Genomic DNA, 20,241 nt, shown 5'->3' with positions numbered 1-20,241 from the left:
TTTCATTTTATGTATTTTTTACCTCTGACCAAAAATGTCAGATGTCAAATGGGACTTCTCTCATTTAGTCAGCTTAAACTCTTCCTCGCATTCATCTACCTCCATTTTTGAATGCAGTGCCCATATCAAAATCCAATAAACTAGCTACGATATCAGCAAAATCACTATTGCAGTGGAAAACACATTACAGAGCCTCCTTCAATCTCAGTGTCACTAATAGAACTGCTGCTGAATTGCAAACGGAGTTGTTAAACTGAGCAAAGCCAGGCCTCAGAAGAGCGAAGTACTTGAGATGATCGTGTTTTGAGAGATAAAAAGAGATGCATGGCCAGTGTGAAGCCCAGAGTGTGATTCTGGACCTGATTTCACAGGCCGCTGCACTAACCGCGTTGCGGGGGCCCGTCAGGCCTGATTGAGTTACAAAGAAATTACTGGCTCTGATAGGAGACAGCTGCACCTCCCCGTACAAACACAGCACAGAGGCTAGCATTACTGCAGGGGGTGATGGGAAACCGATCACACCATGTCATTTAACACACTAGCAACCTATCATTCAAATCAACAAATCACCCTCACTGGTGAAGTCATGGCCTAATGGTTAGAGAGTCGGTTTGGGGAAGTCGTGGCCTAATGGTTAGAGAGTCGGACTCGTAATCCAAAGGTTGCGGGTTCGAGTCTCGGGCCAGCAGGGATTGTAGGTGGGGGGAGTGAATGTCCAGCACTCTCTCCACCCTCAATACCACGACTGAGGTGCCCTTGAGCAAGGCACCGAACCCCCAACTGCTCCCCGGGCGCCGCAGCATAAATGGCTGCCCACTGCTCCGGGTGTGTGTTCACGGTGTGTGTGTGTTCACTGCTGTGTGTGTGCACTATGGATGGGTTAAATGCAGAGCACGAATTCCGAGTATGGGTCACCATACTTGGCCGTATGTCACTTCACTTCACTTCACTGAGAACAAAATGTCAGCAAGACACCACAGTTCATGTCTATCTGTCTGTGAAACCTTCATAATTCCTGCATTCTCATGTAATGCACAAATAAATCAACTCTGTCAACTCTCTATGTACCATATATCTCTCTCTTTCTCTGCTGACAGTAATTCCCTGTTAGAGGGAAAGGGTGTTGACTCTATTGATAGAGCTCATTATGTGACTGATAGTCCTCCCAGAATTTCAGTTAAAAAAAAAGGAATTTTATTTCTCGCAATTGCAACTTTCTTTCACAACTGAGATTTCATTTTCTGTCACTTTATTTCTTAAAATCACAGCTTTTTCTTGTAATTTTGGTTACATTTCTCATAACTGCAACTGTATTTGTCACAGTTGTGATATAGCAATTTCTGACTTTATATATCACACTTTATGGGGTTACACTGTTAGAAAATTTGGTCAAAGTACTTTAGGAGTTCAACCGCTTGTCAATAGTGCAGTAGCCTTAAGACAACAACCTTGTACCTCATCTACTACAATTGCGAATGCAATACAACTGCAACTTTATTTCTTATTTGAAACCGCAACCTCACTGTGTCTCGGATGCAGAAACAGTCTTTAACTGCACACATACGCAAAGGCAATTTTTTACTAAACGCAAAAAGAAAACATTAGATCTTAAAAACAACTCTTAGTTATACTGTTGGTTTTCTGGAAATAATGCAATGTTTGCAGATTTTCTGTGACTACATCAGAGTAACACATTGTTAACTTAGCTTCGCGAAGCAGAGATTTGTGCTGTCAAGCGATTTTCTTGTAAATTTGATAAAATCACTGCCATGTGTCTGTACATGATCTTTCCTACGACTCAGTTTGACTGCACTCTATTTGAAACAATGTGGAGTTATGTGAATGTTTGGCACTGTTCTAAATCTAAATCTGTGTGTGTGTGTGTGTGTGTGTGTGTGTGTGTGTGTGTGCGTGCGTGTGCGTAGTTTGACTGCATCTTGGTTCTTTCTGGATGGCTGAAAGAGAATAAATGAGTTAAAGATTGAGGGTCAGATCTTTGTTATCAGCACTGCTCAGTGATCTGTGACCTCTCAACCTGAAGCCCCTTTAGTGCACTGTGATGTCTATCTGTCTGCGTCTGAGTGCGCAAAAACACAGATATATCTACCTCATCAGCTCTCTCTGCAGACATTTCAAAGCACATAGGCAACCGATAGCAATCACACTGTGTGTTTGTGTAGCCTTTTATGAATTTTGGGGCAAGTTTGGATGATGCGCGTTATCTGACAATGTGCACAAACACAAGCTTGACCTCATTAAAGAAGACCACAGACACAGGTTTCTCTTTTTGATGAACATGCACTTTTTTGCCTTTTCAGTGTTTCAGAACCTGTATCATATTCACTTAATTCACCATCCAGTTTTTCCAGTTTTGTTTATTTTTCCTCTTAAAATTCTTAAGTTTACATGAGAAAATTAATTAAGACTAAATACTTTTAATAGTGCATGTATACAGTGAATATATTTTGAGTGTACTGTATTTTGTTTTATTGCAATGAATAACTTTGTTTAAAGAATTTAAAAAGCCATTTGATGATGAAAACATTGTGCTAAAAAGAAATTAAAAAATAAACAATTTTATTTAAAATATATTTGTGCTTTTCTAATTTGTCAAATGATGGAAAAGTATTTTGTCTATTTTCCTCTAAAAATATATTTAAAAAATACTTGACAAGGTAAATTTCCATAAGACATTAATACTTGTTTTAATACTTATGCAGTTTTGCTCCTTAAGTAAATGTATTCTCTTTTAAGGATTTTTAGATACTTTTAAATGTATAACATTTTATATAATTAAAATATTAACTGAAAGACTAATTAGAAATTAATTAAAAAGTTATTTTTTTGCAGTGAACAAAACTCTGCTATTTTGCCTGGTGCAAACATTGTGCTATTACCGCTTACAGAGATAATAAAACAATAAAATGATGATCAAATGATGAAGAACAGCTTTAGACACAATGTCAATTCTTCAAACTGATTCTCAGGCTGGAGGTGGCGGAGTTGTCACTGTCCCCTTCACCTCGTCAAAATTTCATGTTTGGGTTTGCGAGGCTCCAGTCTCTCTATCGAAGAATTCCACCTGATAAAACAATCATCCGCTCTGCCTCACACTGAGCCGAGGCCAAGAGCTGGCGTTTGATGTTTAACTTTTGCTAAACTGATTAGACAAAGATGGCCTGTGAGTTAGATTAAACTGGCTTGGCTTTGTTTATTTTCAGCCACGCTGTGAAATCACACTCTCTGAGAGGGATAAGAGACACGGGCTATCCATTGTTTGCTCTCATGTTGCTAAGAGAAAATTATGCTTGTTTGTCAAAAGATAGAGCGTGGTTATTTTTATGACACAGACAGTTTTGACAAGGGAAATGCCACACCCTGTAAATGTCTGATAACTCCCATATGGCTCTGCACTGTAACAAAACAACAAAAGTATTGATTCTGGTTTACAAAGATTAGACAACAACTAATACCACATTTACCACACGATTTCACCTACTATCATGTTAATATAGATAACTTGAGTCCTGACCACAAATATCTTTGTCTAAATGTTTGCATTACTGATATGTATTCATCTGCACAATTACTTACGCTCTTTATAGTTACCCTTATCTTTTTTGCCTTTATCAATAATCAAGTTCTAAATCAAGATTTAATCAAGTTCCAAACTGGTGAGTCAAGACCAAAAATGCTAAGAAAAAAAACAACAACAACAACAAAAAAACTAATAAAGCATAGCTAAGGCTAGTAGGAATCTTGGGTTGGGTTGTTTTGATTAAGTAATAATATCTTAAACAAATACAGGTAATTTACGAAATTAAAGTTCATTGAAAGTAAGTTTTTTATATATATATATTAAAAGTTTGTTTTATAGCAAAAGCAGATAACTCCAACAGTCATTTTTGGCAAAAGCAGATAACTCCACATTTCATGTTTTAGAGTTTAAAAAAAACACTTGTTTAATCTTTGTAACTTAATCTCCTCAGATGACAATGTAGATGCCTGACAAAGGTTGTTGTTGTTGTGATTATAAACTGTATGGATGTGATTGCACGCAATACACTGAGCTTTTCCCTTACCATTGTAACGTGCTGCTTTTGCAAGGCTTCATGAAAACGTTTCCGCTTTTATTTTCCTTTTTCGCCCTGAAGTTCATCAAGTTCGTCGAAATGATCCATCCTCGATCACTTTTAGTCAGCTTTGATGAAACTCCTCTCAGCTAGCACGTCTTTTCAAAGTGAAAGTAGCCTTGTCACCTGGCCTGAATACAGCGCGCTGATTCGCTAGAATGGACTTAACGGCTTCTGTTCAAAAACAGCTTGTCGGCTTATGCAGTAAAACGTGAACTCGCGATGCCTTGAAAGTGGACAATATCGGCTTTTTTGACAAAATGTGTTTAGGGTTCAGATCACGCTATATGTGGAGAATAATGCATGGCAATCAGCTCTTTTTTTTTTTTTTTAAAGTGGAGTTTATCGGTTTTTGCAAATGAACTCTTCATATGGTCATCTACCATTCTACTTCCGGTAACACTTTATTTCGATAGTCCACTTTAGACATTCTACTAACAGTAAGTAACTTTGCAACTACATGTCGACTAGCAGTCATTAGAGTATTAGTAGACTGTCTGCTTAATATCTTCTAACACTTTCATTTGGATGGGTCCACAACAAACAACATACTGACTATCAGAAACTTTGTTAAACTCATTAATACATACAGTATCCATCCAAAAGTTTGGAGCCAGTATGTTTGTTTTCTGAGGGAAGGATCATGTGACACTGAAGACTTACAGGAATAAATAAAAAGCAAAATAAAAAAAACAATTATTTTAAATTCTAATAGTATTTCACTGTTTTTGATCATAAAAATCCAGCCTTTATGGGCATAAGAGACTTCTTTCAAAACCCCAAACATTTGAACAGTAGTGTACGGGTTATACTTGCAACCAAATCTGCGTCCTGAAGCAAAACCAGCTGAGAACCACTGCTCCAATCTCCTCCAGCTGGTATATTTATTCACATTCTGAGTAGTGCATCTAATCTAGTGTAAATGTGCCATAGAGTAATTCTTCTCTTATCGGACTGCAGAGTTCCTCTCCAGAACATACGCTCCTGTCCCCCCTACTTACTGGCCTTATCACATCTACTGCCACAGAATGAGTGCTTTGTTTCCCCTCTCTTCGAGATGCTCCACATGCACACATAAAGGCTTGCAGGCAGAGAGAAGGATTTTGGCACTTTGATCTTTAGGTCACTGCAGAGACTGATGAGAGCATTGCAGTTTTGCTCATTGAGATGAAGGAGAGAGAGTTAACCTGGAACTAAAGGATTATCGCCCAAGCGGCCTGTGTCAAAACAGCCATTCTCTGCCGCCTGCCACAGGAGTATCAGACTACCACCCACCAGCCAGGCCTTTGTGGAGGTGGCAGTGATGGAGGAAGCAGATTGCTGGCTTGAAAGGGCCTCTCTGACTGGGCTGGTTTGCGGTCTGTAGAAAGGTTCTCAGTGCGAGTGCGTTTGAAGTGGAGAGAATCCGTCTCCCTGAACTCTTTAGATAAGGACACCGAGATCCAGGGAAAGATCTATTTCTCAGCTCTCACAGCGAAGGAAAAGCTGTCTTGATGTACAGGGCTGCAGGGATGGCTACAGACACGGCTCTTTATCAAAAGCGCAGAAGGAAGACTCCTTAATGAGTCAGGATCTTACTGAACTGCCAAAAGAACATTCCACTGCATCGGCTAACGTCATCCCAACCTATATTCTCAGAAAAGCCAATGTGTTGTAACTAATGCATTCCACTATTAAGACTCCATGAAATTTTATTTTATGTCTGTTACATTTAAAGGGATAGTTCACCCAGAAATGAAAATTCTGGCATTAATTACTCACCCTCATATCGTTTCAAAACCCGTAAGACCTTTGTTCGTCTTCGGAACATGAATTAAGATCATTTTTGATGAAATCTGAGAGCTTTCTGACCCTCCATAGACAGCAACACACTGAAATGTAGTAAGGACATCGTTAAAATAGCCCATGTGTGATCAGTGGTTCAACCGTAATGTTATGAAGCAACAAGAATATTTGTGCACAAAGAAAACAAAAATAACGACTTTATTTTTCTTCTCTTCTGTGTCAGTCTTCAACGCATGTTCACAAGAATACATTATTATTATTTTATAACATTATTTTACTTTATATTTACTAACAATCAAATCATTTGACAATTAATCAACTATTAAATAATAAATCAATAATAAAATCAATTTAAAAAACGTGTTAAATAAGACACTACTTGGGAGAATTAATTAATTTAAAAGCTTCTAAATATCAGTTGATCACTGCTGAATTTTGCTGAACTGATGTAAACTGAAGGCTATTGGCTGGTTAAAAAAAGGACAAGACCTGTAATATGTCCCGACAACTTCCTGTTTCAATAGAAAATACTTCAACACAGGAAAGAACGGAGTTGGTCAAACCCTTTCTTGGGGTCTCTAGATTTATTTCTCCACTTTAGCCTCTTTTGACCGGTATCTTGCATGGAGGCATAATATTATACTTGGACAGGACCCAAAACCTGCATATCCGTGCATACCTGCATATGAGCACCATCATCCACCACAGCTCTGCCAAATTTTACATATATAAGTCCCTGAAGCGAAAGGAAATTCTGTTATATTTTCAGAGAGAGTGATGAGAAAGTAAAAACATTATGCACAGTCACTGCTAGGTGTTCAGTTTCACTTAATTAGCCAGTGCTGCGGTGCAGTCTGGACCAGTGCCACGGCCGTAACAGAGCAAAACGCAGCTGTGCATTTCTCTCTGTTATTGAGAGGATAACACAGCCTGGGCCGTCTGCTGTAACACAAGAGAGAGGGACAGGAAACCCTTCCTTCTGATTCACACAGTAAAATAGAAATGCGTGTATACATGTGAGGGGAGCAGAAGGAGGGAGGCTGTGCTTGGGAAGGATTTGACACAAGGATGTTAGTTAGTAATGTGAATTAGAGACCTTGCAGCTGCTGTCTGAGTGTTAATGTATTTCTATGTGTTCGTGCAATAAACAATTATTCACAACATACTTTTTTGTCATTTTATTTTTTCCCTGAGGTCTTTTTTAATCTTAGTCAAGGTATTTGTGCCAAAACAGACATAATTTGATTTTACGCAACCATTCTCTAGAGAAAACAAGGAGAGAATTAAACATCTTTGCATCTGAAATAACTAGCACTTACACACAGGTGGCAAGTTTTATGCAGAATCTTTTCATTTATCCTGCCTAAACTTCAGGTTTAAATACAAAATAAAGAAACTCCTTCCGCTTTCTACATATACCTATCACAAAGTCACAGAAACATACTGGGGAGTGAGAGGAAATGGGATTGGACATGTTGCAGGCAGGACTCAAACCTGCATCACCTATATGAGCACCAGGGCTCAATATATCTGAAGCAACCATGCTAACGCCTTCCAAAACAGTTTGCGCTTTCCAATATCACACTGTGAAAACAAATAAACTGCTAAAATGTGCAGCACAAACTTTAAAATTTTGATTAAATTAAATTATACAATAGTAAATATATAATGTACACTATAATAAAATGTAAAAAACAAACTGAATTCCCTGCATGAAACTTTATATTTGATGATATTTTGCATAAGAGCTTGTTTTTAGGTATTGCTATCATTTATGTTCATTTGGGTTTTAGGTTACATCTCATGTTAATCGCAAATTTAAGTTCAGTCCCTTCGTACCTAAAATGTTGATACCAAATTTTTATGGTAAAGTTCTGGCAACCGCAGCTGCTTTTTTTAACTGTGAATATAAAATGACATTTACTGTAAATTACAGTGTAAAGTTACAGTTTACTACAAATTACAGTGTAATTAAGACTTCAAGCATTAGTTGCAACAGTCCTTGGATTAAGTACAAACTCCCCAAAATAATACTTAAGCACAGCAATAAAGTACAATTACTATGTACTTGAGTTTTGATCATGACCCCAAAACACTCTTGCTCACAATTCAGAGCCAATGTCTTCACCTCTATCTGACAGGGTTAAGCCTGTGAGGGGACGTGGAGGATTTGGAGCGTTTGGGGACTAACCTTACCATAATTGCTGACTGACCAGCCGCATTCATGCTGACTCTGTAAACAAGCATCCAAGACCCAGTCCAAAACAAACAGGAGAATAGCCACTTCAAACAAAATGAGATGAATTTATGAACTCTACGCCCTGCCTTATATTCCAAGAGGCTGCACGACAAACAGCTTGCAAATTTCACACAATATGAAGGGCAAATTATACTGTTCTTTCCAACAGGAGGATGCGAGAAAGACAGGTTGCGTGTGTTTGCTCAGTGTCTGAACTCAGAGGCACAAATATAAAAATAGACATAAGATACATAATTATAGCAGTAAGTTGTGGTTTATCACAGTATCACTTGCTGTAAATTCTTTGTATATCTTCTAATAGAGGTAGACATGCCAAAGCTCTGTTCCAAAACCTAATGAGCTGCCCACAGAGACATTTTAAGGCATTATAGGTACGTTGATGGCACAAAAGGATGTGCGAAGGCATCTTAATTATCCTGCTAAATTTTTAAATTTTTTTATTTAGCTAAAATTAAATCTAAATTTGAAGGCAGATGATTCTGGTATGAAAGAAGGCAACAAGCTCAGTGAAATGCATATATATATATATATATATCAGTTGTTTTCAATCAGGGGGCCAGGGCCCACTAGAGGGCCTTAGTAAACTTCCAGGAGGGCCTCAAATGACTAAGTGATTTAAAATAAAATAAAAAAACATAAAAAAAAGAAAGAAAAATCAAGACATTCCTTACTTGAATTCACCAACAGATTTTTTTAGGGTTACCATGGTCTGAAAAAACCTGGATATATGAGGTAGTGTAATTTAAAAAAATAAATAAATAAAATTATATAATATATATATATATATATATATATATATATATATATATATATATATATATATATATATATATATAAATAATTAATTTCTAGACCTGGTAAAAGTCATGGAAAATATTATAATTAAAATTATTAAATAACTCTGTGGGGAATTTTAAAATATAATTTTTTTCTAGTTATGCCAACCTCAATATTTTTATTATTATATAAATATAACATTTAAAATTTCTAGTTATCCTCAGTTTATATATATATATATATAAAAATGAATAAATATTATACCTGAATAAATTAAGTATATTTATTTTTTTTATAAATTTGGAAATGCTGTTTATAAATAGAATTGTTTTCATTCAATACCGAACAGAATTAATAAAAGTATTTAAGTAATAAAAATATATTATTTATTTTATTTGGTTACTACATCAATTCAAGACATTTTGGAAAAGGCCTGTTAACATCTCCACTAAATTATACAGTACAGACCACTGAACTGGATTTGTACAATTAAGCAAAACATTGCTGATCATTAAACAAATAAAATATGACTCTTACCATGTATTTTAGCCTTCATTAGTTATCAGTTCTGTTAATTACCTTTGCAAAGCAGAGCGCATTCCTATAATGTTTCATAGTGCATTTATGGACAAGTCCCGCTAGTTGGCCGAACCAGGATGGCCAGTAACCCTATCGCCCCTCTAGGTTTTCAACATTGTGTTTGGGAGCAGTAAATCAGGGCTTCGCTGAATTGTTTATGTCTTGGAGGATCTGATCCATCTGTCGTTGAAGGCCGGTGGTGCCTGGGCACATGAAACACGACCCTGTCACAGTCTCCATGCTGGATTAGAAATGAAGGACAGTGAGTGTGTGTGTGTGTGTGTGTGTGTGTGCGTGAGTGTGTTTATCTGTGAAAAAAGAGAGAAGGCGGTTTTGGTTGTGCTTTTAATTGTGATTTAAGTGTGGGTGTGTGAATCCAGAAGGCCACATCTGTGCCAGTGCCCCTGGTATGTGGTTGTTAATGTCAAGGCTCAATGTGATTTATCCAGATGCCCTTGGGTGCTTATCTTTCTCCATTTAAGTGGAAGAAGAAATAGGGCCAAACTCTCTCACCCACAGCCGTGACCCCACAATCCGGCCTTAGCCCCTTCCAAACCTCCTCTGTGACGCAAAGGAGTCACGGACAGACAGATTTATGTGTCCTCCTACCATCCAGACAGGGACCACACAGGTGAACAAGGCTTGAGAGACACTGAGCTAGGTGTCAGGACAGAGTCGAGTTTCGGCAATACATAAAATCTCTTAAATATAACTGGTGAGGAAAGTTTTGGCGTGCCGGGTAACCCAGGACTCCTTCATAAGCACAGTGAAGCAAGCCAACGAATACTGTACATGCAAAGCACACGGCCCCGCAGAGAAATGGAGAATATCTGGAAGCAGTCCAAAACAAACAGTCCAGAAGGGTTCATATGTAAACCATAAGAAATGCGGTAGAGCCCTGCATTTCGGCCCGGGCCCCGACTTTTTTACGCCTCTAGGGCCGGGCTTCGGGCCACGGGCCAATTTTCACGTCATAGTTCAGACGCGGGCCGGGCCTCGGGCCTATTTTGGGTTTCTCCTTATTTTATATTGTAGACATCTATCGATTAGTGATGAAAAAAAATTGCCGCGCTGGTGGAAACAACACGAGACCGTGCGACTGAGAGCAGCTCGATGGTGTTTAGTGTCCCGCAGCAGCAGCGTGTGTAAGTGACTTCAGAGCAGCAGAATAGTTCAATAGGCTAACGCTTGCTGCAAAACCCCAGCAAACATAACCATGAATGTGTCCGCGGGAAATAGTAAGGAGATATTTGAATTATTTACTAATAAACTAATGTTTTCTGAGTCTGTGTCGCAAGGATGAAGTTGCTGATCCTGACTCGCCGTCTCCTCATTAGACGCGCCTTTAGAGAGAAATGCATCTTTATTGATTATGATTAAGATTATAATAAATAACTATGATGCACATATGCAGTCAGTACATATAGCAGACACACATCTGACAGTAAATATCTTATAAGAACACCTAGAGCTATTCTATACTTTGGGTCTTGAGGTGCAAGTGAGAAGAGGTAAAGATTTTTCTTCCTAAAAAAAAAACAACAACTTACAATGTAGACTGTTTCAGAACCACTTTGTTTTATTTTCACAATTTCAAAAAAAATTTAATGAGTCATTCAGATAAATCTCCAGAACCACTGAACTGTGTGTGTGTGTTTACATAAAACATTAATTTCAGAATAATTTTCCTTTATTCTAAGGAGTATTCAACAGTTTTACAAAATTTGAAAAGCATTTAATTATTAAAATCTTAGATGTTTACTAAGATCCTTCAATTATCTATTGAAACCCACAATAATATTTAAGATATCAGCAAGCTTTATATATATAAAATCATCATTTATGGGCTACTTTCAATTAGGAGGTGGCTGTCCCAAACCCTAACCCCTAAATTTCAACTTGTGAAAATGATATTGAAAAATTTTTGTAATGTTATGATAGTGTTTGGTTCAATGCATATTCAAACTAATGAATCCTTAACTTTGAAATCAGTACGATAAACTTTATGCCTTCTACAAGGAAAGATTGGGTTCAAAATACATTAAATCTCATAAATTACAATTAAAATATTATTAAAATTATAATCTTTATTGATTTAACCTGTAAAAATATTTTTTAAAAATAGAAAAAATATATATTTATAAGGTAGATGTAAACAAAATCTTAATAGGTCATTATAAGCCTTCTTAATAAATTATTTAATATTGTGTTTCGGTAGTGACAAATTTGGGGAGAAGGAAAATATTCCAGCATTTTCTGAAAATACAATATGAGAATTAACTGCACAATTACTAGAAAAGCGTACCTTGGATATTATACAATTTGCATACATGCAAAATTTGTGGGAAAAAACAAAAAAAATGTCAAGATGTTTCCAACTCTGACTTTGCACCAATTCTGTAGAATGTCTTTTCTGTCTTTTGCTCCATGCTTTTCTGACATGTCTTTGCTCCCTGTCAGATAATTCACTGATACTCTTCAACTTTCCTTCTTCCCTTCGTTTCTTATTTCTTTCTCTTTCTTTCCTTAAGTATTCCTCGTACTTCACTGGGTCTTCCCTCAACCTTTGTTTGTATTCTCTCTGTCTCTCTGCTGTAGTTTTTCTATTTTTTTTAGGCATGTTGGTGTTTTAAGTCATTCTCCCTGTCAAGTTAATCATAGAAATGTACATTACTGACAACAACCTTACACCTAAGCTAGTATCATGGACTGCAAGTAATTGTAACCTCATCACATTACAGAATTTTAACAGAATCTTGCATACTAAAACACTACTAAAACTACAGTAGTAATTATTTGCATAACTGTACTAAAAATGTAGTTTATTCCTCCAAATAAAGGATTATGTGTTCCCTTTTGTCACTACCAAAACAATAATGTCACAACCGAAACTTCAAGACATGTTTCGGTTGTGACTGTTTTGGTAGTGACAATTTTAGATACTTTTGAGCCTAGCTCGAAGATGCTAATCAGCACATGGTTAGCAATCACTGGTCAGAACAGTTGAACACATATAACAACTAAATTTTATGGAATAACATCCAAAAAAGTTTTCTCAATAGCAGAAAAAATTAGTTTGGTAGTGACATTCCTTAAAGTTACACACAGATTTTTAGACTTTAGAACACATTTACCTCAAAATGATGGGATCAAATATACTCACCATATAGCACATTAGAGAGAAAGACACAGGAATATTTCCTGATCAAAAATGTAGGGGTGTGGGTTAAAATCAGTCTCAGCCAATAGACTATAACATTCACTGTTTTGGTAGTGACATGAAAATGCAGGACACGTTTTTTTAGATAAAGTTTCATGATTTACAAATAAAATATAAAATAAATATATTTTTTAACTTCATTTTAAAAAACAAAAAATTTTTTTTTTAAAAACAAGAATGGAAAAATTTGCAAAAAAAATTTCAATATCATTTTCACAAGTTGAAATTTAGGGGTTAGGGTTTGGGACAGCCACCTCCTAATTGAAAGTAGCCCATAAATGATGATTTTATATATATAAAGCTTGCTGATATCTTAAATATTATTGTGGGTTTCAATAGATAATTGAAGGATCTTAGTAAACATCTAAGATTTTAATAATTAAATGCTTTTCAAATGTGTTTTTTGGATGAGGGACAGCAGTTTGCACCAATTCTGTAGAATGGCCCATATACTTGAACTGTTTTAGTATATCTATAGATTGTATTTTAGGCAAGTCGTGATGATATGAGAAGGCTAAATTTATCAAACATAGGCTATGATCAGCTCATGCAGCTGGCCGCTTGGTCGTTACTTTAAAAAACTCAAACTTATAGGCTATTTAACGAACAAAAATGCTCCAAACATTTTTCTAAAAACTTAATAAAAAAACGAAACGAAATATAATAATTTTGCCATTACACACAAAACTTAACTATTTTAATAGCCGAAACAGTAGTATAAACTGTTTTAGGAGAAGGGGGAAAAAACAGACGGGCTCGGGTCGGACTGGTAATTCTGATAAACTGTCGGACGTGGGCCGGGCTAGGGCCTGAGTGTCTCGGGCCAGGGCCGTGCTAATGTCTTGCATGACATTAGAACACTTCTAAAGTCTGCAGTCCCTAAGGAAGGAAGAAATTGCTTGGGCTCAGCATTCTGTGTGATTAGCAAGACAATGCATTATTTTTTTTTATCTTGCAGAGGACCACAATGGACAAAAACATGAACTTCAACCAGGGTGAGAACCATTTATTAAGTAAATGAGTTCCTTCTTAGAATTGCACCATTAGAAAGACCCTACGGTTTCCCTTTGGGACGTTATTGTTTACTGGTTTCCGAGCCACACAAGCTAAATTCGAGACCAGTAACTGGAGTCATGGTTTTTAAAGGAAACATCCGACCACAAAGGTCACTTTGGACACACAGCTACAGTGTGTCAAAAAAAGAAATCTTAATCGTTTTTATAATACGTTTGTCTTCCATCCAAGTCATGTGTAGAGTAAAATTTGAATCTATGTTTTCTTCTTTTAGCATAAATCTATTACAATATAGTTAAAGTTAATGCTTAAAAAAGTTGAAAAAACCTAACTATCAGAAATGCCTTTGCAGCTAACTGAAATAAAAGTAATGCTGAAACAAAAATAAAGCTAAAATATAGCTGAAACAAAAATAAAGCTATATATATGTCTTTGAAATATCTGTGGCTTGGAATGTGGTGAAAGGAACGGTCTTATCTTCCTGTGTGTAGACAAAACCTCATATACGGTTTAAGGGGAAGCTTAAAATCCACTCCTTTGCACAACGCACAAAGCGTACACTTTTTTTTAAAAGGCAAAGGGTTTTTTTTTTTTTTTTTGGATGTTAAAATACTTTCTCCAGTTTAATGTATAGAAATAACTTTAAATAATAAATTTTTTCATACATGTAGGTTAAATTTTCTTTGTTTCTGCAATTGCATATGCTGCCACTAGTGACGCCACCTTTCCACAAACTTATTACATATTTTAGGGAACTACATGGAAGCTTGCAATGTTAATTTGTTAGCATTTGTACTTGGCAAGCTAGCTTTTGCTTTGTATTATTCGTGTTATACATATTATACTCTTTCTTCCACTAAATGAAGAAAAATGAGCATAATACATATGCATAAGAAAAACGAACCAAGACATATTGCAGTCAGGACTCTAACAAGGACTTAGAATGTGCCGAGTAAACGCAGTCCTGGCCTCTATTCAACTGTTAGCCAGATATGTGCAAATAGTACCAAAAAAATGGCAAAGCTGTTACCAAGATACTGATACAAACCCACAACAATGACATCATAGGGAAATTAGCTCTTTAGCAATTTGCCAACAAAAACAAAAGGCTAATGGCATTATAGCATAGCAGAAAATGACATGTCTCATTCATCATTGTGAGAGCTCCAATTCGCTTTTAGCCATAGGCTGCTGGAATCCTGATGGCTAGTTTAGACATGTTAATTTTCACACATCTCCAGCACATGGTTTCAGGCCATTGCAAAGTCCTGACCAAGCTCATTTAGAGGATGGGATCCAAAAGCATGATCAGTGACTCATGGTGCTCATGCACAGAGGAGTCATGCTATCAGACGTGCTGGAGTTTATCCATGAGAGGACCTGTGTTTGGATCAATCACCTAGAGACGTTTACAGAAATCCTGCTGAAAATAGCTGGTCTGCCGGCCAGGTCAGGCTGAACTAGTTTGCTGGTTTTAGAGTGGTTTTGGGCACTGTACCCTACCCAGACAGCTAATCCACAATATTACAGACTTGAGATCAGTTAATATTGGCTTTTTAATAATATCTGATATGCAGAACCATTCTTTAATATTTTTATTAATGCATTTTATTTTATACAATAACTACATGATCCTTAACTACATTTTTGTAATTAATGCATTATAAATATTCATTAATATTGTTATTGTTGTTGCCATTATATTTATACAAATCTGAAAAGTTTAAGGTCAGTAAAATTCATATCATATCATATCTATATATATATACTTTTTTATTTTTTAAATAGGATTCATTGCCCATGAGGCTATTGGCTCAGGCCAATCCAAGATTTGGAAAGAAGTTTCTTATGCTCACCAAGGCTGCAATTATTTGATAAAAACAGTAATATTGTGAAATATTATTGTAATTTAAAATAACTGCATTCTATGGTAAAACATTTTAAAATGTAATTTATTTTTGTGATGGCAAAGCTGAATTCTCAGCAGCCATTCCTCCAGTTACCATGATCCTTCAGAAATCATTCTGCTGATTTGGCACTGAATAAAATTTATCATCATCAATTGAAAGTTGAAAACAATTGAGCTGTTTTTTCATCATCTCTGATTAACAAAGTTCAAAAGAACAATTTTTTTAAAAGAATTTTTATAGCAATGTCTTAACTGTGAATTCGAATTAATTTAATGCATCCTTGCTGAACAAAACTATTAATTTCTTCCAAATAAACAATCATACTGAAGCTCAACTTTTAAATGGTAGTGTACATAGCCAATTTATAGGCTTATGTTACTTTTCCAGATCATGAAACCACCCAAACAAACTATAATTAAAAAGAAAAATGAAAAAAAAACATTAAAAAAATATTCTAGAATATTGGTGATAAACAGTAATGAGCCATTCTAAGGCTCAGTAGCAAACATTCATATCTGAATTTGTTCCTCATATTCTCTTTTTAGTGGCTTAATTTGATGAATATTCCACATATAGCGTGCATCACCACATGGAGTTCTTGAGATAAACGTAATAGCTCCTAATACTAGCAAGTAGTTTTATGTTATTTCCTCTCCATTGCACTTGGTGCTTGGCGAGTCTTAATTTTAAACACTAGAAACATAAAATAATGACTGAATGACTTCGAGACACAAATTGAGCATGAGATGTTTGCAAAAGACTTTGGGATTGACAACTTGCAAGCAAAAGCTCTCTCTCTCTCTCTCTCTCTCTCTCTCCCTGTGTTGCTTACTCTTCTGAGATATGTCAGATAGCATTCCTCCGGCTTTTGTTTCACACACTGAAGCCACCAACAACAACCTGATCTCTCTGGCACGGATGTTTACAGCGCTTCGCTCCTGTGCTTTGGCCAGTGTGCTTTTCTTCTGTTTCCTGTCTCTCAGGGTGGAGGAAACAACAACCACTCGCAGCGATCCTGATTACAATGCATGAGGGCACACAGTACACTGTATGGATATGAGCCGCAGTCTAATGGAGCGCCACGGAGTAAAATCCAAAGGGGCTTTGAAACCTGGCAGGGGCGAAGAAGAGAGCTTTTTGTCTGCGCCGACCCAGTTGAGTGATACTTGCTCCCTGATGCAAAAAACACACGACAGTGAAAGCGAGGCGGTTTAAAGCCGTCATTGTCTGTGTCGGCAGGGACCGATATTGTATTTCAATAGAGCTGTGAGTCCAAGCCACACAGAGTTCAGAAAGGAGAAAGAACCTTTCTCGATCCGCGTGGCTGATAGTGCCCAACAACTGCACCCAATTGCACTCTCACTGTCTTTCTTTCTTCTTCTGGCCCTTCTCACTCCCTCTTTCTTACTCCCTTTTCGCTCACAAAAGTCCAGACAGAGCCTCCAAAACTTACCCCAACTTTCCTGAGGCCCAATGTTGCTTTTCTTGGGACAAGTGAGGGCTGAAAACTTGAAGGCCAATCTTTCTCCAAGTACATATTTTCTTTCCATATTCACTGCATGGTTTCTAATAAGACTAGAAAAAACATACACATTGGGTAGAAAAGGTCCATGTCAGAATCTTATCTCATTATTTTGTGAACCAGAGTGTGTTTTGTGCATGTGCTTGAAGAAAAGGTTGTAATTACAGCAATGATAATGCAAACACAAGATCGTACTGTCTCGTTGTGAACATCTAGAGTCAGCAGTGCTCTCGGCCAAATAGTCCTTCCAGCAATTACAACATCAATTCATACGCTAACCCTGTGGACGCACCCCACGCTGTTTCTACAACACCCCCACCAACTAACAAGAGAACTAACAACTTCAAAACCCAGCCAAATCACCACACCTCAGCAAGATCAAAATCAAAGTATGTTTAAACTCACTTCACCATTGCAAGTGAAACCTGCAAGAAACGGCTCTGCCAAGACGACATTTATACAACACTTCATTTCCAGGTTTTAGAGGTTTGATGTTTCACAACAGTGAAATTGCTATTTGAATCTAAAATAGTCCTCACATGAAGTCCTCAACATCCATTTTGTCAAACAAAATTTTTGCTGGTCTGTGTTTAAGGCTGCATGGAAATACTGAAGGAAACAACTGCTAAGGTTATAGTACTTTTAAAATGGTTCAAATTTAGTCAAGCCACACATTAAAAAATGAATATACATCACACACACACACACGGGCTGAACGATTTTGGAAAATAATCTAATTGTGATTTTTTTTTTACCAATATTGCGATTTAATATGCAATTATTTTTTAAAGCTTTTTATATTCTGTATTATTCAACAAAGACAAGTAATAAATCATTGTATAGTATGTAGTGTTGAGCATGTTACTTTAAAAAAGTAATTAGTTATATATAAAGTTATACTAGTTACTTCTCACAAACAGTAACTGAGTTACATCATTATAAAAGAAACTAATTACCAGGGAAAGTAACTATTGTTACTTTTTTTTTTTTTTTTTATGTTCAAATATGCATCAACTTCGATGCCCCCAATTTTAAATAATGTTAAATGAATGAAATGGTCACTAAATAGAATAAATTATTATTATAAAACATTGTGCACTAATCTACACTAATGTTTCTGTGGGACAATGTGAGAGACACCTATCAAATTAAATTGCTTATTGAAAATATTATCAACCTTCTACTTGGCAATAGACTCTCCATTGGCTTGTAATTTTTTATTTTTTTACTCACCAGACTAATATTAATTATCTGATATACTAATATATATAACTATATCAGATAATTAATATTAGTCTGGTGAGTAAACACACACACACACATATACATATATACACATATATATATATATATATATATATACATATATATATATATATATATATATATATATATATACATACATACATACATACATACATACATACATACATACATATATACACACACACATACATATATACATATGTATATTATATGTATATGTACATGCACATGCACATAATACACAAACACAAACACATTCCAAAGGAACTCCGTTATTTTGGCAGGAAAATACAACAAAGGATATCATTTACATGTAGCGCGTCAATTCTGCATGATATGCAAGACGCAAACTGCGGACTTGGCAACATAGCGTGCCAACTTGATGCTTCCTCTGAAGACTGCTTAGATGTGTTCGACTTGAAGCAGCGCAGCTAGACCAATCGCTATGTCTCATCAAATACTGCAAGAGCGGGCGTCTCCTTATGCTTTCTCTCGCTGTAGTGTTGCTTTCGTCAACGAAATTTATGACTAAATATCATCGTCAACGAACCTTTATCACTTGACGAAAACGAGACGAGACGCAGCGTAAATGCTGGTCATGTGACGATGACTATAATTAAATATATAATGCAATATTGTTGACGAATAAAAACAAGACTAAATGTGGTTTACAAAATAAAAAACTATGCTAAAATGTCTCTTCATTTTCGTTGACCAAAATGAGACGAAACGAAATGTTATATCGTTATTTCGTCTTTAGTCGCGTTATTATTATTTTGCAGTATTTCTGTTTCCTGTGTCTCACTTCAGGGGCTGCATCAGGCTGCATTGCGCAGATGCAGGCGACGTCACTTCCTCAAGCCCCACTCACAATATCAACAAAACTTTTTATAAAATATATAAAATAATTTTATAAAATAAAGAAAACAATGATGCGCTTTCTGCTGTCTCGTCTTGAACAGGAGCGCTTCACAAAAATTAACCGAAAGTCAACGAATAGACAGACATGATAAATATATCTATAGAAAGCTTTAAATTACTACTTAACGAAATAAATCAAATCGAAAACAAAAACTCTTTCATTATAATCCGTGAAGAAGGACTTCTTTCTAAAGGCGCGTCTAATGAGGAGAAGGCGAGTCAGGATCTTCATCTTTGCGACACTGACACATACACTAGTTTATTAGTAAATAATTCAAATATCTCCTTACTATTTCCCCCCCAAACACATTCATGGTAATTACTTTTGCTGGGGCTTTGCAGCAAGCTTCAGCCTGGAACTCTTCATCTGCGCTGATAGCGCTTCCTGCTGCTGCGGGACTCTAAACACCGTCGAGCCGCTCTTGACAGTCGTGGCACTGTCTCGTGTTGTTTCCACCAGCGCGGCAATTTTTTTCATCACTAATTGATGGATGTCTAAAATATAAAAATAAGAAGCCTAAAACAGGCCCGAGGCCCGGCCTGCATCTGAACTATGACGTGAAAACTGGCCCATCGGTCGGGGCCGGGCTGAAATGCAGGGCTCTAGCGGTCCCCTCGGTAGAAATCACGTTTAAGAGAGAACAATAAAATACAATTTTCATTGACTAAAACTAGACGAAAATAGTCATGGATAATTCTGACTAAAATGCTCAGACTTTAAGTTGACAAACTTGACTAGACTAAAAAAAATAAATAAATAAAAAAAATAAATAAAAGAGTATGAACGTGACTAAAACTAAACTAAAATGACTAAAACTAAAATTAAAACAGGCTGCCAAACACAACACTACCTG

The 20,241-nt window shown here is 36.4% G+C and overlaps 1 protein-coding gene across 1 annotated transcript in view; it reads right to left on the bottom strand.

Moving 5' to 3' along the window:
• LOC306844525 (transforming growth factor beta receptor type 3-like) overlaps positions 1 to 20,241 on the bottom strand; it is a 124,427-nt gene that overhangs the window by 53,902 nt on the left and 50,284 nt on the right. The window lies entirely within an intron of this gene.

The sequence above is a fragment of the Barbus barbus genome (assembly GCF_936440315.1).
Source record: "Barbus barbus genome assembly, chromosome: 25".
In the NCBI taxonomy this organism is placed as follows: domain Eukaryota; kingdom Metazoa; phylum Chordata; class Actinopteri; order Cypriniformes; family Cyprinidae; genus Barbus; species Barbus barbus.
This window is presented reverse-complemented; position numbering and strand designations above follow the sequence as displayed.